Raw genomic sequence first — 25,644 nt, 5'->3', positions numbered from 1 at the left:
TGAAAGGATTTATGTAAAATTAAAGATCTTACTGTGCAGAGACTTCAATTAATAAGTTCACTCAGGAATCATAGCTGCAATAATTGTAATTGGAGGCAGGGTTTTGATCATGAGTCACGTTGTTGGGGCTGTCCTCACTGCCCTCCTTGAGAAAGTGGAAACCTGGAAGATAGGAATTTGTGTGACCTTTCATTACCAAGCTGGCAGTAGAAATTGGCACTGTCTAGACCCTGCTGTTGGAAAAAGCCTGAAGAATCAGCACAGTCCTTTGTGCTCAGTTGGTGCTAGTTGAGGTCACAAGTGTGTGGAAGTTGTATCCAAAGGGAAAAAAGCAAACCAATAAACATGATTTCAGTGTGAAGGAGTGTGGTAGAAGTGAGAACAGCAGAAAGTATCAGGCCTTTGTCCTTCAGTGGCCCTTCAGATTTCAAAAGTTTTGAAGCAGAAGTTTGGGAGCATCAGTTAGAGTTTGCAAAGAATCCAGTCTTAGTAGGAGAACAATCTTGGCTTTTGCCTCTTTTACATAAATTTGATGATGGGTTTCTGTGAAGAGCACATGTAGGTCTGGCATTGAACTGTGCATTCGCAAAGTTCAGCGGAAGCACTATCTGGATGTTCCTGATTTTTATGTGAAAACTGGAGAAAGATGAGAGAACTTGGAGGATAGTAGATGAGCCTTGGGGAAAGAGACACATGCAACTGAAAGGTAAATGAAGTTTCACTTGGTTTTTCAGGCTTCGGTCAAACTACTGTTTCTTTTCTCAATAGTCGCTTGCTTTGAGCTTTTCCAGAGTTACTGTTTGATTTATTCCATTGTTGCACAGAAAGTTGAAAAGAAAGTGAAAAATTTCAAAATGTCTTTGACAAGACTTTAAGAAGATATCCTTGTGTGTAACTCAAGGGTAAACCCCTTGAGTCCCTGATAGAAAGAAAGAAGGAATGAAAGCTTCAGGCTGTGACAGCTTTCTGTATATCTGTTTGTATGAAGTTTGACCCAAAAAGGGAAGAGCTAGGACCTTTTCTGGAAAGTTAAAGTTATCTATGCATTAATAACCTGCTGAGTACTCACAAGCTTTTTTGACCATAAAGTAAATCTTCTGATATTAATTGCATTGAGAATTAGAAATCTGGAAAGAATAATATGTTCTTAAACAGTATTCTTGGATGACACTTAAATTTAAAATAACATTATATTGTAAATGGTTAAGAATTAAGGAAACAACCAATTGGTAATGTAGGCCTTGAGCAAAGTAGAATATAAGAAGCACTGAAAAATGTTTTTCTGCATGATTAAGAGAGTCTGGTTTGCTGTTTGATTTATTGGATGGCTGAATGAATTCATTAATTGTGTATGACTACTTTTACTTCTGGGTGGTCATTTTTCATTTCAGATTTCATTACTGAATGAGCTTTTCCTAGGGATGGTCTTATCATCCAAAATTAAATACATAAAAATGTTAGGGAGGCTCAACCCTCCCTTTTTATATAGATATTTTTCATACTATGGTTTTACAAACTGTGGAAAAATTCACTTAGGCTGTAATACCTTAGCTTTGCGTGTGCTCATGACGAACACCAGAAGATTTCTTCTAATTGCAGTATATGCCATGTTCCATGTTATGTTTTTCAGAATAGTATTATGGAACTAGAAAGCATCTATTTTAATTAGATGATGAAGAATGAGGCAGAGACTTGTTTCTGAAACATTTTAGATGCATATAAAGCACTCAACATACAAACACCATTGTAACTGCATTTGTAGAATGAGAGGTCTGGATATGCAGATCAGTGAGAGGTAAGGATAATTAACATTTGTAAGAAATCAAAATTACTTAGGAGAGATCCTGAACATCTTGCCTTGTAGTTTGAACACTGGTTTTTATAGGAAAGACTCATTTCCTGGACAGCTTGCAAACAGTATGGTCTGCAAACACTCCTCTCTTCAAGGGTATTTATGCTTTTAGCTGCATGGAGAAGAAGCTCTTCAAGAAGCATATAATACCTGTTGCCTGTTGCCTGCAGCTAAGGACAGTGTTCCAGGTAATGGAACCAGGTGCATTTCCTGGAAGGCAGTTCAGCAGAACCTCAGTGGCCTTGCTGGCCCTTCTAGCCAGAGGGCTGCAGACTCTCTGTGGGCCCAGGCTCCATAAGAACAGTGGTTTTTGATATAGCTAATAGGAATTAAATTCATTTTAAAATCTGCTTCTAGAAGTGAGAAGGGAAATTCTCATGTTCTTCCTTTTCTTTCTTAGCCCACACCTTCAGGTTTTGTGTCTGCAAGTAGAAGTCAGAGCTGTTAAAGACTGCAGAATGAGGACTGTGTCATCCCTTCTCTCTCCTTCAGTTTTGGCTTAATGCTGACCTCTGATCCTGTAATTGTGTAGCAGATGGAGTGGGTGAATCCCCAAGTTGGCTTTGTGGCAGAAAAGGCTACTGTGATATTTTGACAAATCTGTTCTTGCCTGTGGGCTCTGACACTTCCAATATTACTTCATGTGTTTTCTGTGAGAATAATCTCTGACTATGTAATACAAAAAAAAGGTCTTGTGAGGAAAGAGTGAATGGGGTGACTCTTACCCTCCTATAAACATATGGATGTGATGAGCAGAGCCTGGGTAGGAAGCATTTTTCCTGCTAGCTGGCTTGGTCCTGTTCAATACCAGCAAGTTGTAATTACTGATCTCTCATGATCCCTCTTATATGTTTCTTTTTTTTCTCTACTTTTACCCTACTGATACATATCTGTAATGTCAAACTCTTATTTACACCTGCTGTCCAAAATGGCAATAATGGTTCTCTCTGAGTCACTCTGTGGATACTGACTGTGGAGAGAGCTCTCAAGTGAAATGTGATTATTGGTGTGTGTATATGATGTCTGTGGATAGTTCATTATGCAGAAGAATAAACTCTGAACTGGAAAAGGTGAGATTTGTATATTGCTTTGTTTCTAAAGTCATGTGATGATTTGTTGTATTTGTAACTTTTTTTCAGCTTTACCTTGGTAATCATGTACTTAGATAGCAAAATATAGCAAAGACATTAAGGATGACACTGATCTGAACATAGCTGATAAATGCAGTGACAGTGCCATCCTATTTTTGTCCAGAGCTCATCCTGCTCCAGGATCTGTTAAGTGACCTTCACTCCATAATTTAAGAGGCATACTAATTTGAACAAACACAGGAATGACTTTCACTGGCCTAGGGCTAATCAGGATAAGTTTGAATCAAAACAGTATTGTCCTCCCAGCAAATAAACTTATCACGAAAAGTTCGTTTCAGCAGATGAGCTGAGCAGTTGGCCTTGAAAATCATGAAAATTGGTCTGTTCTGGGTGAGAGGATTAAGGCTGGAAATGTAAAAAGCTTCTTTTGGGGAACATGTTTAACCTGTTCATGAATGTGTCTCTGTGAGTGCATATAACCTACAGACACAGATGCATGCATGCATATACTATAAAGAAGGCTCAAATTCATGAGATACAGGATGGGGGGTTTTATGTTGTTGTTAATATTCACTTGGCTTCATTATAGATGAATACTCTGCTGTTCCTGAGTGTCTTTTCTCTGTATAAACTGAGTTGAGATCTTCCTTCCCTGTTACCCCTTGACGCCTCTGGCTTGGAGCAATGCTGGAACATGGCAGCAAGGGGCAGATGTCCCTCCTGTTCCCTAGCTGCTGCCTCTGTTACCCAGGCCTCTGGCTGTTTGTTTGCTGAGAAGTCTTTGGTTGCTGGTTTGGGGTGAAGGAGAAGGATAATATATAAAGAACATGGCTTTCAGTCCAGGGAAGACAGAAGATGAGAAATTGGACAAATCCATCGTTTTCTGTAGCTCAGTTTTGATATGACCTCGCTTGCCCTTATAGCAACAAAAAGCCTTGTTAAGTGCTTATTATTTTCCACTCTTCTCCTAATAGCTGTCTTGACCCCCTGAAGAGGATCAGCCACCTTCTTAAGGACTCAAGAACACAGACATTTTCTCAGTTCTAGGCAATGTATTTGTGCAGTGAGGCATTTGACTGCATTAGGGACATCTCGAGAAACTTGAGCATCTTTAAGGATGTCATATCCTGCAGCCGCAATGTGGTGAGTCAGCACCAAGGATAGCAGAAGTTTAGTTATTTGCTCCTCTTCACTGCAACTTCAGCATGTCACTACATACATGTTGCCTCCTGTTGAGTAAGTTTTTATGTCAGTTTGTTTTTTAATATTTATTCATTTGGAAGCTGTCTGTAATTTTGGACTGCTAATGAGGCTTTTATTTCTTAATATCATCATACTAGGGAAACTGCAGAAATGGTAAAGTTGTAGGCCTTGGCATAATACCTCAACTTCCAAGGTTTGTTATGATTAAGAGAGCTGCACTCCCTCAAAGTCAGAGTACTGTAGACACAAGGATCTCTCTCTTCTGTAGGCAGATAGGAACACGCAAGCCACAAGTCCTGCTGACTGCTCCAGGAGGGTTGGATTGCAGCTCAGTGGTGAGCTCAGAATGGAGACAACTTAGATCTTGTGTTCCCAAAGCTCAGGGCAGAGCTTGCTTCATCTAGAGAATTCATGTGGAGTGATAGGAGGACCAAAGGGAGGAAGAAAAGGAGGAGTTGAGACTATTACCTAAAATTACCTTAGATTTTTAATTGTTAAAATTGTAGGGTGTCAAGAAAAATTATACCATGAAAAATTAGACTATACTATTAAACATGTCTCCTCTTGGTCACCAGTTGTGTGAGTCTCTGCATCTCTACATCCAGGTTTAAAACCTGTAAGAAGTTTGTTTGCAAACTTTAAGTAGACCAAAGAATGATGTGTCCCCAGTGTGAAAGTCCACTCATTCTATGCTTGTTTTGGACTTCATATATTCATCATTGTGTTGAATCTCCACTGTGGCAACAGTTAAAGCTCTGACCTCTTGCATGCTTTTAATTTTTAAACTGGACCTGCAGCACTCTTTGAAATGCATAAGTTATAGTTTCCAATGGAATTTTCATGAAGAATCCTGTTAATGTGTAAATTCCTGTTCAGGGTGCTGCAGATGTGTTAGCAACAACCAGCCAGTACTAACAAAGTTTTGTTTGGGAGCACAACAGATGCCACTCAGGAGTCAGAACAGAGAAATACCTCACTTAAGAACAGGAGCTGATCCCTCTACTATGCGATCAGCATGATTAAGTGAAATAGTTACTGCCAAGACCAATTAGAAATAGATAATGAAGATTTAACACAGTGTTGCTTTTTACTCTGTCCTGCAAGTATATGGAGGAGAAAGGAGGCAGACATGAGAATTGCCTTCAAGTCAGCTGAAATAAGCAACATGTCTTTGAATTGACGAAAACTCCATGTCTGAGATACAGCACAGAACAGTAATAATGAAATATCCCAAGTTAGCGCTTGCAGGGCATTAACAGTGAGTGTCTGCTTGGTAATTGCACTCAGTCTTGCCATTGATTTTCTTTATGTGAACCTAAATATTTTAGCTGTATCACTTCATTTTCCAGCGAATCTTGATCTGAAACTTAGCAGCATTTCTTACTCTTCACAGGCAGCCTCTTGGGACAGTAGTGGCCACAGCATATCGATCATCACCGTTTGATTGGGACTTGCCTTTTCTCTCTTGTTGTATTGCACCTTTTTGGACAGCTTCCATTGTGTTCATACAGTAAGTTAATGGTCCAGGAACCCAGTGCAAGCTCCTAGAGAAACCTCCAAGGGTTTTTTAGATCTCAAGTCTTTATCTAAGATGACTGAATGTTGCTGTATCTCCAAGACCAAATATGCCTCTTTCATTGAAGATAATGTCTTTCAGATGAGAATAGCAAGACAACAAAATAATAATAACACTAACATTAAGAGGAGCTCCCTATTTACAAGCTGCATTTGGCTTGTTTTATTCCTTCATCAGGTCATTGTTCCCATAAGTGACTAACGGTTCTGGGGATCCCTCAGTTTTTGGTTACAAGAGTTAATAATGGGCAATGGAGATACCTGATTTCAGAGGACAGGAGGGGCCTGTCCTAAAGCTGTAATCTTTTAATGAGTCTCACCAAGAATAACTTGCTACTTTTTTGAATGCTCACTTGACCCTGGCTACATCTAATTCTGAACTCAACTTAGGCTTTTATTTCTGTACTGTCCTTCATGCACACATGTGGGTCAACACAAGTCATAGCTCTGTATGCACGTAGACCACTGAACCATCACACTTTCTCATACAGATGGACTTATTTATTAAGCATTTGTAGCATCCTGTATTCTAGTTCCCATTCCTGTGTTTAGTTATGGTATTTCTGTTTTCAAAGATACTAGTGAAGATAGAGGCTTGTCCTTCTGTTTTCTAAATTGCATGTTTTCCAGTCCCAGTGTGGCTTGCTTACTAGTAGGATAGACCTGGAGGACAATAGCTTTTCTTCTTTACTGTTTCATTAAGTTTCATGGACTAATGTCATTGGTGTATTTAATGGTAAGTTAATATTTTATGTGGCCCATAAAGAGATAACATTCATGATTTGAATCTCCCTTTTCTGGTTTTCATTTTGGAATGATACTTGTGTTTGCAAACCCTTGGTTGCCAACTTTGTTTGCAGGGTTTGTATGAAAGTTAAGTGCCCTTCTTCGGGTACTTTAGTGTGAAGTCTAACTTCTTCTAGCTCAGATTCAAAACAGTTTATACCAAGGCAAAATATGTCCCTTGTTATCTTGCCCACTGTCTGTGGGCCTCATCACGGTGATGTGTGTGTGTAACAGCTCTGAGTAGATAAGATGTTCTGGAGTATTGCAGAATTACTTTTTGTCTACATTCAAGGATCAAATTTTCCTCTTGAAAATCATCTTTGTATGTAAAGAAATACTTTCCTTAAATTCCTTAATATCCAAAGGCAAACTCAGACCTGTCTAAAGTGAGAATAAGGAAGCTAGCAAGCAAGATTGACAGAAGGATCAATGAGTGTGGAGGTCACAGAAGCCAGATTTTAGTTTTGTAAAGGTTTTTCTGTACTGCCAAAAGGGAAAAGCAGGAGCGTGATTGTTTTTATTGAATTTCTTTTTAAAAAAGACTTCTTTTTTGATAACTGATTCTGACACACATTGAAAGTGAAACTCACTGTCTCAAGCTCATGGCAGAACAAAGGCTAACAGAAGTAATTACTGAATTCTTGAGATTCAGGTACTGGAGAAATCACCAAAGTTAGCAAGGGCAGTAAATTTAATTGCCTGCAGAGGTTATAGGTGCATTTGCTTCTCTGATTGGAAAGCTGGAATTCAATTTAGAGTGATGCAGGATGTGACCTTGCAAAACTCTCAGTGCAGATTACTGATAGGCGTGTGAGGGTATGGGGTCTTCCCAGCTCTGCTCAGATGGAAAGGAGACAATGAACAGCCCACCTGCCTATCGAAGGGAAATCAAAGTTAAGCATGTTGGTTGCAAAATGTAGGTGTTTGGGTAGAAATCAGCTTGTCAGGAAAGGGGCAGTGTGGTTGTGTTTTACCACACCTTACCATTATTACCATAATATTTTATGGTAATCGCTTTGGCTAAAACCTTCTAATATAAAGGACAAAAGATCTCTCAATTTTAATGGACTTGGGCAGGAAACAAAAGGGAATGGTGATGAAGGAATATGGAAATCCTTCTCACTCCTGCACATTGGCTGCTGAAAGGGCAGCGTGAGACCCGGTAGTGGGGTGTGTTTTAGTGTAGGGGTTGGGGTAGATGAGCAGATTGTCACCTTTTCAGCCAGTGTTGATTGTGTGCTCTCTCCAGAGCAGTGCTACTTACAGGTGGGACTCAGGAATGAGGCCCCTGCTTCCACTGCAAGGCAGGGGAAGGTGTGCTTCCACACAGATCTTGTTACCCACTGTGCAGCATGAAGGTCACAGGGCAGAGCCCGTGTTCCAGGTGCTGTCTGATGAGCAGGCAAGGGCAGAAAGCTGTCCTGGTATGCCCCGTACCAGTGGTTTAAAAGCATTGTCAGGATGAGGTGTAGAATGACAAAAGAAATGCCCAAACACTGTAAATGTCTTTTCTTCCTGTGTTTTTGTTTGTTTGGGTTTTTTTGGTTTTTTTTTTTTCTTTTTCTTTTTTTCTGAAGGTCCTCAGAGTTCAGGTTTGTGCTCCAGAATCCCAGAGAGGATCCCAGCTGTTGGTAGGGTGGGGTGAAGTTGAAGGACTAGGACATCTAGTGTCTCTCACTGTTCAGATGCTGAGATGTTGGTATCAGCATTTAGTAGAGTCCTCTCTATTCAGTCACAGCTGTAATTCCTGGTTTTCAGTTTTTCTCTATGCTGGTCGTGTTAAATTTTCCTTGCCCTTGAAAGAACAGTTTCTTAAATGCCTAGCAACTTTTTTTCTTTCTTCTTTGGAAAGGTTATCATTGCCCATTAACTTTCTCAAGCAGCTGCTAGCTTGTATGCATGGCACCTTGCTAGATTGCTGTAAATTTTTTACAAGACAACCACTGTTTTCAGTGAGCCAGAAAAGTGTAAATAACTGTGCACGCAGCAGGACTCTTCAAAGTTGCTCTGCTAACCTCTGACTTGACAGGTTATTTTTTTTTTTCATACTATCACTTTCATGTTTTGCTTATCTGCTTTCAGATTTTGTTTGGAGACCCTCCCATTTCCCCCTTAGAAATCTGATTCCCCTACACAACCCTAAATGAGGAAATACCTGAGCTATAATTGCCTCTATTTAGAAATATAGTTGCTTGAAAATTTCAACCAACCCTGCTTTCTCTGGTAATTTTCCTTTCCTTCCTCTGTCTCTTCAGATTTGCTATCATCAAGAGTTTTTAAAATATATTCACATTTCAGGCTTAAATATAAACTTAGATTAGCTACCATTTAATTAAGATAACATCATCGGGATAATTAACTTCCTAAGATGGAACAACTAAGCCCTTGTGATTTACAGCCTGTGCCTTGTGATTTTTTTTTTTTTTTTTTTTTTTTTTTTTTTTTTTTTTTTTTTTTTTGTTCTGTGCTGGATCCCTGTGAGAGGGTGACATCAGCCTTGAGAGGCCACACTGCAAAATGCCACATCTGGTCACAGTGTGACCACCAGCCTGGATCACTGGTGGGAGAGACATGGGGTTGAAACTTTGCAAGGCAGGGGAGAGCATCCTGAAGAGTCTTGCAGACTCCTTTTATTGAGAATATGCTCCAAGATTTGACTGGGACTTTGGTGTGAAATGAGCTATGTTATGGGGTTCCAATAGTGATTTTGCCCAGGAGCACCCAGGGGCAACATCCTCTGACTACCCCAGCTGGTGAGGAGGCTGCCCTGCCATGGATGTCCTTGTCCCCTGTCAGCTGTAACACCAGTGGTGGGATGTAGCAGGTGTGGAACTGGCCACGCACAGGAACTGCTGGCTGCTGACAGCCCCTTCCTGGGCAACTCTCCAGAGTTACCTGCTGCTCTCTGCATTGCAGCCCCACAGCATTTTGAGGGGTTAAATGTTACCTTCATGCCTGTTTGGGTTAGGAGAGTGCTTTAAAACATAGGAATGTGGCCCAAGGTGAGCATCTCTTCTCTCTGATGCAAGAGAATTTTTCCATAGCTAGAGTAAAACTTGGCTGCATGGGAAACTGTGCTTTTCTGGAGCTACTGTAAGCTCTAAGCTAAAGACTCATAAATAGTTTTATTTTCCACTTTAGTTGTCAGAAAAAAAAAAAAAAGAAAGAAAAAGTGCCATATATTTTAACTGTGTTGCTCCCTGAGCTCCTAAAAAGCTCCTCCATTTTGAGTTCAGTAAGGTAACCTATGCAGAAAAAAGCCAGAACAACTTTGTATGCATTCCACAGAGATTTGCTCCTGGCAACCTTTGAAACCACTTATTAAATATTTCCGCACTTGTAACTAATTGTGTGGGGTACAGACTTTGGTTAGCAAATGTGTTTTTATGAGGACAAGCTGATTCATGCTTTTCTTTCTACTTCATAATCTATGCAGATGAATATTACTCTTATCCTTTCCATGAAGCTCCTTTAGAAATATTTTGTAGTAGGATAAAGTAATTTTTTTCAAAAGTAATGGTAAATTGAGTCAGTGGCTTAAAAATTAATATCTTATTATTGAATAAAATGTTGCACAAGGAAATGAAAAACCAAGACCCATAATGAATACAGTGGTTAAGGATTGGCCGATTTCTGTGTTTTACATTCAAAATATTCATTCAAATACATTAACCATAGAAAAAATGGTTAGACAGATGGATGTTTAGTGTATGTGGATTGGATTTTTTTTCTGGAGTTCTTGATTTAGCAGATGTACAGATGAAGTCTGTAAGATAATAGTGCTGAGCCAAGGCAAAGTTGCTGAGTACAGTACTCTTTTTTTTTTTAAACTTATGACTCATGAGTGAATCTAAACTAAAACTATGTTTAATACTAATATGAAATTCAAACTATGGCTTTCATGGCAGACGGTGGAAATATGTCTTTGGATAATCTTAAACCAGTCTTTTCGTTCCTCCTTCATGTTCTATGGTCATTCAAATGCAGTAACATTTTGCAGTGAAGGAAACTTTGGAACAAACAAAACTGGCACACTGTACCATATTTTTGGCATGCCTTGTACATAATCAACGACTTTCTGCATTTACTGTGTTTGCCACCTCATACCCAGTTCCCACTAGTTCTTCAGAACTCAGTGCCAGTTTTAGCTTGCGTTTCCCAACCCTCAGCATGTTTTTGTTTTTCCACTGGACAAAAGCCTCCCTTGCTTAGGTGCTGTGTAAACACTTTACCTCTCTGCACTGCCCTGTCCTCAACAGCCTGCAATGCCATCGTACCCCGAGGGACACTAACTGCACCAGAGTGGCCTTGTTTGCACTACCCTTGTCTGTCCAGCTATTTGTAAAGCACTTGGAGCTGAGTACAGACAGTGCTGCTCTGTGCTGTGTTCAGCTGTGCTTGTTCTGGATAACTCTGATGATGCTGCATGCTTGTTCTTTGCAGGAAAAGAGTAGAGGAAGCCAGTCTCAGCAACTAAGCTAAACGAAGGCCAGGACTAAAACCTTAGCTGCTCTGCAGCTTTTTCAGTGCAGTCCATTCACCCAAAACTTGACGAGCTTCTTAAATAATCCTGATGCATTCTGGAATGTGCCGTGCAGGCTCCATTGGTGCCTTTGAGGAGGAGATGAGGTCTGTAATGTTACCAGAGCTCTGCCAATGCAGTCAGCATAATGGCTTTATTGAAGTCATTCAGGTACCTGAGCAGAGCTGTTTCCAAGCAGGTATAGGAAGGCTTCAAGGACAGGGTGTGAGCAAATCCTGAGCCCTTGCAAACAGTGACTTGAGCTGGTATCTACTAAACAGCAAGTTTGGGAGTTTTGTTTGTTTCTTATTAAGATTATGATTATTGTTATTTTACATATTTTCTTTTTGCAGCAAAAGGCTACGACTCCCCCCCCTCCACTCCCAGAGTCCTGTGACAAGAGATTGGAGGTATCAACGCCTCCCTGCAGTCCCTGCAAAAGGCAACAGTGGATAGGCTTCAGCTATGAGCACCTCGGGCTGTGTTTGTGCCTAATGTATTTGGCATTACCTAAGAATAGGGGACATGTGCAAGTGCCACAGTTTGCTTCACACTGAGGGTTGCTTCTGAGACAGGGAAGAATAATGCGAGGAGAGAGCTTTCCATGAAGATGCTTCCTCAGGCTAAACAAATGCTATCCTGTGTACTTCCCAGCTGAGGCTTAAAATAGAGATAATAAATCGATACATGTTGTGTTTTGTTTTTGAGCTGGTCTCAGTCTCCAGGTTGGCTTTTAAGTATCTTGTTGCTATGGAGAAAGAACAACTCTCTCCTATGCAGTGGGTGCGGAGAGCAGCACTCCTCACAGCATGGTGCTGTGCTGCCTCTTCATCCTGCAGCTTTTTTTCCCAAGGAAATACGGCTGTTACTGGTGTGCTGCAGTTTGATCTTGTCTGTACTTGTGATTGATTTCCTCCCCCTTTTCCCTCTTGCCCTTTATGAATGCGCTTTCACCATCTCTGATTTTTATCTCCTCTGCCTTTTTTCTCAACTAGGGCTCCCTTCACCTGCAAATGAAAATTAGACTGTTAGCAAAGCCTTATCTTCCCTCTCACAGATACTTTCTTTTTTGTATTTGTGGTCAGTGGGAGATACCGGGTTTGCAGTAGGCACAGGAAAATATTTTGCTACCAATATATCCATTCCTTCTTCCCTTTTTTTTTTTTAAAGTAAATGAACCTGGACTCTGGTTCTACATGTACAGCAGAGACAAAGGGTGTTTCTGGAGACTGCAGCAACATTACAGATCTGAGTCCTTAGTGCAGCAGAGAGAATGTATGTCTTGACAGCCAGGCATGTCATGAGCTGTACATATCTGTTGTTTGTGTAGCTTTGTTACATGTTGTTTCCCTCACCTTGGGCTCAGTGCCCAGGCAGTGCAGGCTGCAGTGCAGTTTGCTCACAGGTCATCTCTCCAATGATGAGATGATGTCTGTGCTTGGGGGAGCGAGGAGAAAGGCCAGGCCGAGGCAGTGGCAGGGAATACAAATGCACAGACTGATGTACCCCACCGTCCTTGGAACGTCAGGGGAAGCAGCAAGCTTGCCCAGTGCTGCTGTATCAGAGTCCTGGGGCTGCAGATTCAGATGAATTTCTCAGGCTGTTTTACTGAGTGCTTTTGTTTCTACTAGTTTCCTCCCCTGCTGCTAACTGCAAGACCAGTTAGGAAAATAAGAACAGTATTTTAACTGAAAATACACAAATGAGCATGGAAAACTTGGAATGAACCAGGGGAAATTTTGTGAAAGCAAAATCACTTCCCTTTGCTGGTAGTTGCTTGATATCTCGAGACTGTTCCAGTTATTTTGAAAGGGCTCAGCTCCCAGTGGGGCTCTGAAGTGAACAGGCCATTTTTTTCAAGGCCATCTGCTGAGCTTCTGGGTGCTGCTCATTTCTGGAGACCTCTGAAATGTAAAAATCTTGTTTTCTACTTGTTCGTCAGTGAGAATGCCATGTGCACACCAGATTGACCCAAATTTTTCTCTTGATTTCCTTTTAATTTTCTATATTAAATTGAATCTCAGTTTTCTGAATTATCTCCGATCCCCTGCAGTGTGAAGGAAGCCTGTTCATCTCCTGCTGCTGCTCTGAGCTGATACTGTGTTGTTAAACTTCCTCTTGCTCATAGTCAGTCCTGTGGGTGTCTGTCCCCAGCCAGGGAGGTGTAATTGTGACGCTGCTCTGCCCCTAATACTGCAGTGTGCATGGTTGTCTGCCTACCCTTGGGTTGTCTCATCTCCTTGGGGTTTGGCAGTCTCTGATTATGTTTCTTTGTGCTCTTTATGTAGCTCAGAAAGCAGTTGTAAGAACAAGGCAAGTTTTACCTTAGTTAGGAGAATGCAGCAATGCGTGGAGGGCAGGTCAGTGCTCGAGGCAGTGACAGATCTTGTGTCAAAGGGCTGCTCTCTGGAGAAACACGACACTGTTCCTGTGGTGGGTTCCACCTGGTCTGAGCCCCCTGGCAACCCAGCCCTTGTGTCAATGTGAAGTGCACTGGCTTTCTTGCTTTATTATCACAAAAGTGATTCTCAGTTACTAATTATCAGCTTTTGACATTGTTATTCAAAGTATTGAATAATAAGGCATTGGGAACATGGGGCAGGACAGTGTCTGGTATTCCTGTCAGGGTCCCTTTTGATGCTACCAAAAGAGAAATACTATTAGTACTGTTCTGATATGACCTTTAGGTCACAATAGATTGGGACTGCATGAAGTGTCTGCTCTCATGGTTGTCTTGTGACCTGAGAGCTCAGTGATCAAAATGTAAAAGTTGGCAGAAAATCTTGTAGGCTTTTCCAGGATCCTCTGCATATATCTCCATGCTGACACTTCTGTTGCTGGGCTACTTTTTCTGGGAAACAAGGTTCTTGTTACTGAAACAGATTCAGTGATACCTCCATGAGCAGAGTCTTCTAGTAGGCTCTTTCTGCAAGGCTGGAAAGGGAAAAGGGAAGAGTAAGACTTCACAGTTCAGCTGTCAAATAGTAGTTGCTAGAAAAGGAACTGCATGCCTAAGAAAATTTTCCTTCTACATTTATGAGCAGATTTAAGTGTTCCAGAACTAGCCTTAGAAAAAATGCATATGTATACATAGCATAAAAATAATTGGTGTATTTCTCTAAAAACAGAAATCTGCTTATCTGCTGAAAGGAATTATGGAATGTAAATGCTACATCATCATCTCTTTTGGCAAGATCAACTCAAGCATGAAGCTGGAGGTTGTCAGGACCACTTGTTCCTGGGAAACAAATTGACACAATAAGATTAAGCCTAAAATCTCACAAATAACACAGATGTGAAGAATTTGTAGTTTCTTTTAAGGTAAATAAGATGCTATACCAAGGAATAATGGCTCTATATATCCATATTTTGATTTAAACCTGTATGTACATGTTTTATATATGTGTGTATATATGGAGGTTACTGCTTTTGAGCTTGCTCCTTTTGTTTCAGATGACAGACATTTTTGTTGCTGTGTTTTGCAGTGACAGTCCCGAGTCCTTCACTGGGACTACATATATTGTGATTATGTACTGACAGGTTGGGCCTCTTAGGATCAGAGCTTAAGCAATACACTCATGAAGAGCCCACTGTGTTGTTTAAGCCCTTGGGAATGGACAGGCTACCAAGGCCAGAGCTTCCCCCTACACATGTACATAGACTAGTTAAGCTGGGGAAAGCAAACTGCATCCTACCATACAGCAGAGTTTTGGATCATTCCTTGGTAAGAGCCCAGGACACAATCCTTTTGGCCATTCAAAGTGGTTCCCTAGTCCTATTTAACTCACTTAATCGTTAGTCACTTTACTGAATGGAGGGCAAATGCCTTATTTTGACAAGGACTGGAACCTTTGTAACCTTTGTTTCGACCTTTTTTTTCCCTTTCTTTCAGCATAAACTCATTCTTGCAAACACATACAATAAAAGACATTTGTGGAGTTGCAAGTTTGTAAAACTGCAATTATTTAGCAAATTTATACAAGGTAAGCTGCAGCAGTTTCATCATCAGTGGAAAGCCTATAGTTGGGGAAAGGAAGAGGGTGAAAAGACCTTGAAGTACTATCATTTAGTGGTTCTGTGCTGGTACATTTTGAGGCCGTAACCTGATGGCTCAGCAAGCTCAGTCCCTCATTCCATGGTCTCTGTGTCAGCAGGGTGTTTAATATGACAGTGCTTTTTGTGATACGAGCTGCTGACTTCTGGGACTATCAAACAGATGGTGACTACGTGAGAACACATGTAAGTGGCTGACACTGTAGATCTTGTTTTCCCCAGTTGTCGCGCTGTTCAGGATGCAGTATTTAAGACTGGAATCAGCATAAAGGTTTCTGTCATTAAGAAAGAAAGGAAAAATAACCACCCTCAAACCAAACCCAGTCACACTAAGACCTTGTGGTTCTGATGCCCTGAGCTATAGGGAGCTTGTCAAATCGCAGTTTGCCAGGTTTCCCAGGTGGAGTTAAGTGGTATGGCACTGTTGCAAAATTCAAGCAGTAAATCTGTGTAAAAAGAGTACTTTGAAAATAAAAACAAGGACCAAGGGATCCAATATATATAAATAAAGCAATTTATTATTTCTTACATCTTCCACTAAGGACAAAGGAAATGACAGTATAGTGTCTCCTCATGATGGTTTGAAAGCTGCACCATACTGTTGGATTCCTCTTTGGCAATCCTTTCTTACTCCAGTGACTGAAATCTGTCAAATTCCAATAGACAGAAACAGAACTTGATTTCAAAGTGTGTTGTCGACCTTTTTCTGAGATGGATCTCAGAATAGATCAGCCTTCTGACGTTTGTTCTTATATCAGCATATCTGCAGCTTGTGGAAATTTAAATATTAAAGCATATCTGAATCATAGCAACCCTTCAGTGTCCAATGAAAAAGCCAGTCTGCCTCATTCACGTGGTACATTTTACTCCATCTGCAGAAATTAGCTTCATATGTGCATTTTAAATTAAAAAAAGAAAGATTCTGGTGTCCAACAGGAGGTGAAAACCTAACCCTTTTTGAAAATTATACAGTTTGGAAACTGGCTAGGGCTTAGGATTTTTTGCAGAGTCACACTGAGTTTCTCAGCAAAGAATGAGGATTATTGTCTGGAGAGAAGTCCTAGTGGAGGAAAAGCAAGATCCTATGATTTTGGAAAAGTGGAAAATTTGGTTTAGATGAGCAAACGTTAAGCTTCCTCAGAGTACCAGTTGCATCCAGCAGTCTCTCTGCATACTGTGCCTGGTGCAAAGTGTAACAGACAGTGCAGAAATGCCAAGGCATAGGAGTAGTGTAGTGGTAAGCCCTCAAGCAGAGGGCTTACACAGGTGATCTTCAGAGGTCCCGAGTAAATTATTCCATGTCCTGATGCTGGTTTTTGCCTGGGATCCATGAAAGTTCTGAATAATGACTTGGGTTTAAAATACAGAGACGATAAAAAGGAGATTAGTATAGCCACACACTGGCTTTTAGGCAATAAAAGTCATATGAATTAGCTCAAGTATCATGACTAAAAGGAAGCCTTCCTGAGGAAGGGAGGCTGGGGATGCTGTACTCCAAATGTCAGTGTCATTCTCCGTTTTCCATAAGCTGTTTGTCTCCAAAGTTTTCTGTTGAAAGCCAGAGCTAGTGCTGTTGCATCTGAAGCATTTGTTTTGTAATTCCTTACTGTGGCTGATGCTCACAAGAGAGAGGCCTGGATGGAAGGACATTTGAAAATAGTTTGGTAGCCAGTGCGGATGCCCAGGCAGCAGCCAAGCCCCTAAAAAGTAACAGGAATGAAACACTGTCCTATTGGCCTTCTGAGCCAAGGGGAACTGTATTGCTGAGATCCTGGTTTTTACTGTTGGAGGGGTAAATGAACATATTTATTTAGCAAAATGCTCAGAGATTTGGTTGTAAATTATCCTGCTGATAGAACTGGATAATGATTGTTTTCAGGTTATTTTTGCATGGTTGGAAAAGGAACACTATGCGTGTACTTTGTGTGAGCCTTTCCAGACTGTGTGTGACTGTCCTGACCTGCTGTCCCTGGTATGTCTCCTAAGAGAAGGTGGTTAAAAAATGCTGGTGTTGTATGACAGGAGTTTTGTAATGTGAGTAAATATCATCCGTTTAGCTGTAAGCAAATAAATCTTTTAAAATATCACAGTGGATACCTTAGGGGAGGAAAAAAATATAGCTCCTGCGTAATGCCTACACAGTGAGATCCTGGTTTGGAGGAAGGTTGTGCCTGCAATTATTATGTCTTCATATTAATTACAAAGCCAGGAAAAGGAAATGGGAGTGTTGTTGGAGGAAATCAGTGTATTTCAAGTTTAACTTAAAAATAACTAATACGTTAAAAATCTTGGTATGGTTGATCAGGAGATTAGAGTCAGGGTTTTTCTACAAAACTTCAATCCTAAATATAACAGTGGATAGAGAGGCTGACATGTTCTTGAAAGTGCTGCTGTGTTCTGGGAGCACAGTGTGGAAAATCACCCCTACTCTATATCTCTGAAGCTGAAACCAGATAAGTATGTCCTCTTTAAAGGACATATTGTTCCTGTTGTCACATATCTCTTCTGACATTGGCACTTCTAACACTCTGGTTCAAGATCTCAATGCGGTAAAGATTCATGATTGGTAGGTCTGGGAGTTGGTTTCTTTCCTGTCTGAATGGACCACTGAAATCCTTCTGCCTGGAATACTGAAACAGAGAAATATTGTATACATTAATGAAAATTAATTGAAATTTTAAGATTATAATTTACAATGTATGACTGCTGTCCTAGCTTCAGCTGAGATAGTAAATTTCCTTTCTAGTAGTTGGTGTACAGGGCTGTGTTTTGGATTTTTGGATGTGAATAATATTGATAACACACTGATTTAGTTGTTGTGAGTAGGCTAGCAGGGGACAAAGGAGCTGGGAGGGGACACAGCCAGGATAGCCGACCCAAACTGGCCAAAAGGATTTTCCAGACCATATGGCGTCATGCTGAAGAAAAAACTTAGCGGGGGGCTGCTGCTGCTCAGGAGCTGGCTGGGCATCAACTGGGGGGTGGTGAGCAGTTGCATTGTGCATCACTTGCTTTTGTGTGTTTCTTTATCATTATTATTTCCCCCTCCTTTTCTGTCCTATTAAACTGTCTTTATCTCAAACCCAGGAGTTTTACCTTTTTCCGACGCGCTGTCCCATCCCACTGGGGGGCAGTGAGGGAATGGCTGTGAGGTGTTTTGCTGCCTGCTGAGTTAAACCACAACTGTGTTAAAAAAGAGTGCACCTGTTTGTTCACAGTATGGATTTCTTGTCTTTTCAGCTTTGCTTTACTGTTTTGTGCTCCAAAATACAAAGCTTGCTAACCGTTTATTACCATACTCCGATACTCTTAGCACTGTACTTAGTTATTTGTCAAGAATGAGGTGATAGGTTAGTAATAGCATCAACCAAGTCCTGCTTATTGATCTTCCAATGTGATAATAAATAAGTGTACTGACATAGTTACCTGTACAGGTAATTAATGGCTGCGTGTTTGGAGCCAGATTCACTGCTATGATAGTAGTGAAACAAGTGGAGTTTTGCCAGCAAATAACTTGGCCTGTTTTCTGTTTGGTATCTGGAAAGGCATTTTTACTTTGTAAGCCCCAGTGTTTTGAAAGATCTGTCTGCAGGTATATCATGATAAGATGGCAACTGTAATTTCTAGGAAATAGCAGATGTTTAGGGGATCTAGTGAGTGATAACACCAGTAGATGGGCTAATTGGCACATTCTCAATGGGCATATCCCTGGTTTACAGTCTTAAGCCAGTAATAACTGAAGAGTTTATTTGTTGAGTTGGTATGGGTTTTTTTGAAGGGGAGGTATGGCACATCAATTAATAAATTAAAAAGCACAATCTACATGCACAAGATTTTAAATTGGGAAGCTGGTATCTATTGCAGTGTGGAATAATGATTTTAAGTAGCTGAGCTAGAAAAGTGCATTCTGTTTGTGCATAAATTCATTCTTAATGTTGTAGGGCATAGTTGGATGCAAGGAACATTAAAAGAGCTTGACATTGTCTGAACCAAGATTCTGGTGTCCAACAGGAGGTGAAATTCATTTTATTCTAATCATTGATTAAAATTTTATTAGCAGACTTTAAAGATATTGGTGGAGTAGCTCTTAAGGGATGAGCAACCTAAACATGTGCCTTCCTGTTTCCATAGCAACACATCATTTTCATCCTTTCCAGGCAACCTAGATTGCATTGTGTACTGCAAGAGTATTAGATTCAGAAGAGCTATATTAACAGCTCAGTAGTTTTCCCTAAACCTTGCTATTAAATATTTTTGTTTTGGATGATGAGTAGAATAAAAAAAGTGATTGTGATTATTGTGCCTTTTTAGAGAATAAATCATGGCAGCAGAGCTGAAAATGAGAAATAACAAGCAACTGGGGTAAAGTATTTTGGTCTGATTCCTTGACTGCAAAACCTGTGACCGTGCAAATCCACTTTGTCAATAAGGTCAAGGTTTTTGCAGGTATAATTCTTGCTCTGGTGGTAATTGTTAAAATCTTTGGAAATGTTTTTGATTCATATTGTTTGAACTGTTGGAGAGAATTGAAGTAATGTAGTAAAGGTTAAGGCTATAAATGGTGGCCATTAGCAAGGATCAATTTTCCAGCACTGTGGTTCATGGCCTTGGAAGCACATTTAGAGGTGGCATTTTCAAGCTCAACGTAAGCGATTTGGTAACTTTCCAGGATACTTGAGGGTGTTTCAGACTGCAGCATATTCATATTTTGCTGTGAGCTTGAAACTGTTTTGTTGGATTTGGAATGTCAAACTTGTCTATCAAGTTGTAGAACTCGAAGACTGGGACAGAGCATCTGAGTATCATTTTCACACAGTTCTCAGCTGCTGTGAACATGGGAAAATCCTTTTAAAAGCATATCCTTTGGATAGAGAAATATCTTTTAGAAAGATGCATCTTTTGTCTTGTCTGTAAGAGATGAATAATTCAGTATATCCCTATGCAAATGTTTTGTTACTCTCTGTGAAAAAATGTGTCCACCCTATTCTTCTCTCCACTTATGTAGTGTCAGTTTTCCAGTGATAAATCTTTGTCAAATACAGCACTGTGCTACAGTGTTTTCTGAGCTGATTGCACATGTGTCTTTGCTTTGGCATTATGGAGGCTTAAATTACTGTTTAAACTGTGAGTTTTAAAATGCTATTTTGATATTACCAGTGTACAGTAAAAGAAGCAAATTATCATAGGGAAGTATTTAAGCAATGCATAAAGATGCAGATCACCACAATATTTTCCTTTGGCCTTTCGGATGTTTAATTTTCTATTTCTCCATTTGTATACATTTTTCCAGTGAGATGATTTGAAGCATGTCAATAAAAATCGAGAGCTTTCACAGTAGTTGTCGCTATAGTTACATGATGCAGCTCTGAGCCTTCTGCACAGAAAATAAACCACCTGCAATCCCCTAAAATCCTTTATTGGCAGAGAAAGATTGAAAGAGACACCACTGGTGTGCAGGTACAGAGCAAATTCTACATTACACTGATATCCTTGCAGCTAATGCTGCCTTCACACAGAGATCAGCAGAAATGCTGTATGGATGAGGACAGCATGGAAAGGGCACAAAAGATATCTTTTTATGGGAAAAAAGGTGCTGGACCCAGAAAATGGAAGATAAGAAATAAGTTCCAAAATGAATTAAAAATAATCTCAGTTCATAGATTATCTTTGCTCCAGGAAAAGAGGGACTAAGTTACCTTTTAAAGCCCTCTGAGTTGTAGCCCTCCATGGAGGCAGGAATGTCACACTCACAGAATGCTGCTGTTCTGACTCCAGAATTCAGTGCTTAACTTAATCCTCAGGGTCTGTACAGCCCAAACGTTGAAATCAACACTGACTCTTAGGCTTTTTGTCTCAACAGATCTCATATGCATTCAGGAGCCCTAAAATGGCTTTTAGCATGGCTTCTCTGTACTGAACTTGCTTAACTGAATTCCCCTTTCACTGTGTATTCTTTTCTCTTTTCTATATGGCCATTAATTTAAGGAGTTCATATGACTTACTGCCATAAACTGCCAACTTCCCTGGGAAAGACAAATGTCCCTGATCTGTGGATGGGTAAACAGAAGCACTGAGAAATGTTTTCCTATGGAATCACTCTGTAAAGCAGGCCTTTACCTTCATTATTCCCTTTCTTGAGTTCTTTTTATGACTGAATAGAGTAATATGGGTTTATTTCATATCAGTCACCATGTGAGAAAGGACAGTTAAGAAAGGGCGTGATGTCTCATCTTATGTTAAATTTTAATGGTAATTTTTCATGTATATTCTAAATACACAGAGGAACTAAGGTTCTAGGACCAACTAACACCTTCACTGCAGAGTTTTTATTCACTTTTTTCCTTAAGTTCCAGATTTACAAAGCAGTGTGAATCTAATCCTATGGATGATTAAATAAAACAGAGATTTTTAGTTTTTTCATTGTTTATTTTCATTCTACAACGTCCATGGGCTCAAGGTGAGGTCAGACCATGTAGTAGAGGAGGCGGTAAAAGATGACCCCTGGCCTAAGGAGATAACAATATAAATAGCAAAAATAGTCAAAATGAGGTGGAAAAATGTAGAAATAGTGGAGTCAGTGAGTAAACTTTAGTCAGTAATGCAGGCAGCACTCAGAGATTTAGTCCCCTGCTGTCTGCTGCTTCTTGTGATGGTTTCTACCATTTGTCAGAGGGAAGGTCTGACCAGATCCCTTCAGAGCTCAGGAAGGAGGATTATATTTTTGCTTTGTGCAGGGTAATTCTCCCTCTATAATGAGAAAGTTTAGAGTCACATGGCCAAAAGGAGCAAAGCCTTAGTAACGGAGACCGATAGCTGGAAATGAAGGAATTAGTCATGACTTAGGATTTTGCTTTCAGCTGGAGTCAAACTGTTTTCCTCATGGCTTCTTTTCTCGTTTCAAGGATAAGCAATTGGTCCCCTTGCCATTCCCATCAAGGCTTGCCTTCACTTCTTAAATCCTGTTAAGACCTTTCTTGATTACCAGTTGGAGAAGCAGCTTTGAATCCATGTAGTCAGCCTGGTTACCTAATCACATTGCCAGCTAAGTAATTCTTGCACCTCCTGAGACTTGGGTCAAGCCAGTGCATGCTGACATGTGGCTGAACTTGACTTACATTGCCTTGCAGATGAAAAGTTGTGGTCAGTATCATGTTAGTCAAATGAAATCTTCAAAAATAGAATTATGCTTTGGGGTGAACGCAGTGTTGTCATTGTTTAATTGTCCCCTGGAGAGGCGAAAAATTTCACAGCAGCAAAAGCATCCAAAAAGCGTCTCTTACAGAGAGAGCAAGAAGCATTTGTGCGTGCTAGAGCTTTGGCAGCTGTCTAAGACAAATAAAAAACCCCAACCAAACCAAAAAACCCACAACACCTAATTAAAAAAAAAATTAAATAAAGTGGTGTGGGAATTGTAGACTAATTAATTAGAAACATCTCCTAAGAAATTTCTGAAAAAGATAACCTTTCATGATGGAAAGTAAACAGTTCCATGAACAACCTGTCAGCAAGACACGTTGGCTAGGAGAGAAGGTGTTGAAAGTTAGAGCAACTGAAATTATTTGAACCATATTTCAACACAGAGATTTTAAAATGTTCTAAATAATAGCTACTACTTAGACATAAAAATTAGTTCTGTATCCTAAAAAATGAATTATTCAAGTGTAAAGTTTTTCTCCGTAAGAATAGGCATTCTCATGCAGAAATTGGTAACAAACTTATCCCTCAGGTAGCTCAATTAAGTATGTATACATGTATAAGTATGTATTCATGTATATTTGGATGAACTAGATATCAAAGATGCAGCAAAACTATGAAGATAGAGCATGGTGCTTACTGAAATGGCATCTAATGCAGAGCTCACCATCTTGCTGTAGAAGGTTTTGTTAACTGCACAACATTTTGAGTTGTCTGTGCACAGAAGACATTTTGGAAGATTAGTTTGCATCAGTATGTTCAAAATTGTTTAAAGCTTTTGTGGGCAATTGAAATCTCAGTGGGTTTCTGATTTTTGCCTGTGAAATATCTGACTTTTCAGAAGGCTCAATTTTTTCTGACAGCAAGTTTGTAAAGCAGGTTGGGCTGGGCAGCTAAAGATTATGGTCTTTATTTTTAACCTTTCTGTATCAGAAGTTATACAGGGAGCTTTAAAATGCTGCTAAGCATCCAACCCTTCCCTCCTCTAAAAAAAAAGGCAAAATAAAAAAGGCTCTTACTTGGGGATTGTTAGCATTTTTAAGTCTTTGAATGAACTGGGAACATGAGTCACTTCTGCAAAGTTGATTTGACACATAAAATTCTAATTTTTGCTTTGTCTATTCCTGAGTAGATTTAAGAAACCTCTAGAATCAACACAATGGCATTTTGGTTCACCCATGAATAGAGACAGTTCTGTTAATAAGTGGGCTTAAAGAGTAAAGATCTCTTGGCTTTACTGTCCAAGAAATATTTTCATGATTGGTATTCAGTTATCACTAAATCAGAGAAAAACACTTTTAAAGTTATTTAAGGAAACATCTCAACATTGTCTGACTTTGTCATCTTCATGTTTGGTTGTTCTGTTTTCCAGTGGTGTAAAGTATAAATTCATCTTCTCTTACATTCCTATTGCAGGTTAGTGAGAACTACTTTATATAGTGTTCATTTGTTTGTATGTGATATACATAGTCCTGTGGACATACATGCAGGCCATGTATTGCTTTTCTCACTGCATACTGAAGCTTTCTGTTTTACCAGAAGTTTGGAATGATTTGGTTTTAGTCTTTTACGCTATTTTCTGAGTTCTCATAATATTATCCATAACTTAAAAGCTTTTTATACTATTACTTTTTCTTTAGAGTAATGATAAATATTTGTCATAGGGCCAAGTGTGGCCTTACATTCCAAGTAATTCTTTTCTGTTTAGCTTTTTTTTCTAGGTTGCTTTCTATAGCTGCTCCTGCTCTGTAATTAGTCTAGAGCCAAATATAAAATGGAAGAAACTGGCTTTCTGCGTGGACACAGGAAAGAATAGTAAGGCCAGTACACAGAGACCCCATATTTCCAGTGTTCCTGCTTCCTTCAAAGCGGGGAGAACAAAACTCTTGAATTCTTAATTTGGCCATATATTCTTTCAGAGGTAGAGATATTTGTTTTGTCTTTTTTATTCTGAAGAATACTTTGTTATCCCCGGTTTCTGGCAGATACAGTCTTTCCAAAATGGTGTCAGATATTCCTGTCTTCATTCCAGCTGGTTTCCTCTTCTCCCTGAGGTTATGCAGAGGATCAGATGGGATAGTGCCAAACAGCATCTCAGGGACCCAGCTTGCATTGTCCATTCTGGTCTCCGACCTTCTGGAGCTGGCATGGCGCCTCTGAATCCCTCTGCCCATCAGCTGCTCTTCCTGTCACTGTGCCAAAGAGAGATTTTACTTTCCAACCTCAGATCCCTGCACCTGATGTATGAATGCTGTTTTCACTATAGCTATTTTGCCAGCATACAAAAAAAATGTAGTAGAGCAGAGACTTTCAGAAAACATCTTGCAGTATTGATTGAAGGAGGTTTTCGTCTCAGGACACTCTTTGTTCTTGCCTTCTTCCAGGGAATGACTTGATCTATTTCCTCAACTTAAGGAGCTAACTCCAATTCAGAATTTAGATGTATCTTATACTGATGGAGGCAAAGTGGTGAGGTGTCCCCAAAATGTACCTTGAACCTCATGTGGCAGAGATGGTGCTTGCCTTTCCTAATTAGAACAACTCAAATGGTGTCACTTGGTACCCAGTGGCATCCTGAATTCTGCCAGTGTTTCTTTCCTAGTCTTGTGCCCTTCTAGGGAAGGTTAGTTAAGAGTGGTATGAAGAGTAAGTGTATGGACATCCTCATGAAGGAGGATGAAGGTAGAAATGTGAAGAAGCTGTGCTGCGGCAGGGTTATTCCCAGACTAACTGGCCTGAGTTTGTAAAAGGTGTTTGCACACACCCATATGTACTCTGTGCCACTCCAAGGCTGGGGTATCTTTAGCCCTGTGTGTTGATTGAAATGCTCAGGTTTTACCAGCTTGGTATTGAAATTCAACAGCTTTTGTTTTTTTCATCAACAGTTATGGGTTTGTAATTAAATAGTTCAGTGAATAAAAATAAAGGATAATAATGTAAAATTAATCCGTGCAGATATAAATAGGTAAAAGTTAGCAAGCTTTGCTTTACGTCTTGCCCAGAATCTCTGTTCTGCACCAGAAGGGAAGTATGTCAAAAACTGTTTGCAGTTTGTTTGGGGTTTTGTTGTGGGTTTGTTTTTTAAATTTTTTGTTTTTCAGTATTCAGCTACTGTTTCACTTGAGATAGTTAACACCAGCCCAGCTCTGCACAGCCAATCTCAGGTAAAACCACTGTGTTTCATCAGCCCTTCTGAGCAAATGTGGCTTGCCTTTGGTGCACAAACTTGAAGTAAACCTCCTTAAGGTTTATGTTTGAAGTCTGAATCGTGGGATTTTTTTATTTATTTATTTTTTCTTTCTTTCATCTTTTGTCACAGCTCTGTCAACTATCTCTAATTTCTTCTTTGGAAGGGATCCCATTCACAG

At 39.9% G+C, this 25,644-nt stretch overlaps 1 protein-coding gene across 1 annotated transcript in view; it reads left to right on the top strand.

The window, feature by feature from the left end:
* The window catches only part of SERGEF (secretion regulating guanine nucleotide exchange factor), a 148,591-nt gene that overhangs the window by 112,237 nt on the left and 10,710 nt on the right, over positions 1-25,644 (top strand).

The sequence above is a fragment of the Chiroxiphia lanceolata genome, chromosome 6 (genome assembly GCF_009829145.1).
Source record: "Chiroxiphia lanceolata isolate bChiLan1 chromosome 6, bChiLan1.pri, whole genome shotgun sequence".
NCBI lineage: Eukaryota > Metazoa > Chordata > Aves > Passeriformes > Pipridae > Chiroxiphia > Chiroxiphia lanceolata.
This window is presented reverse-complemented; position numbering and strand designations above follow the sequence as displayed.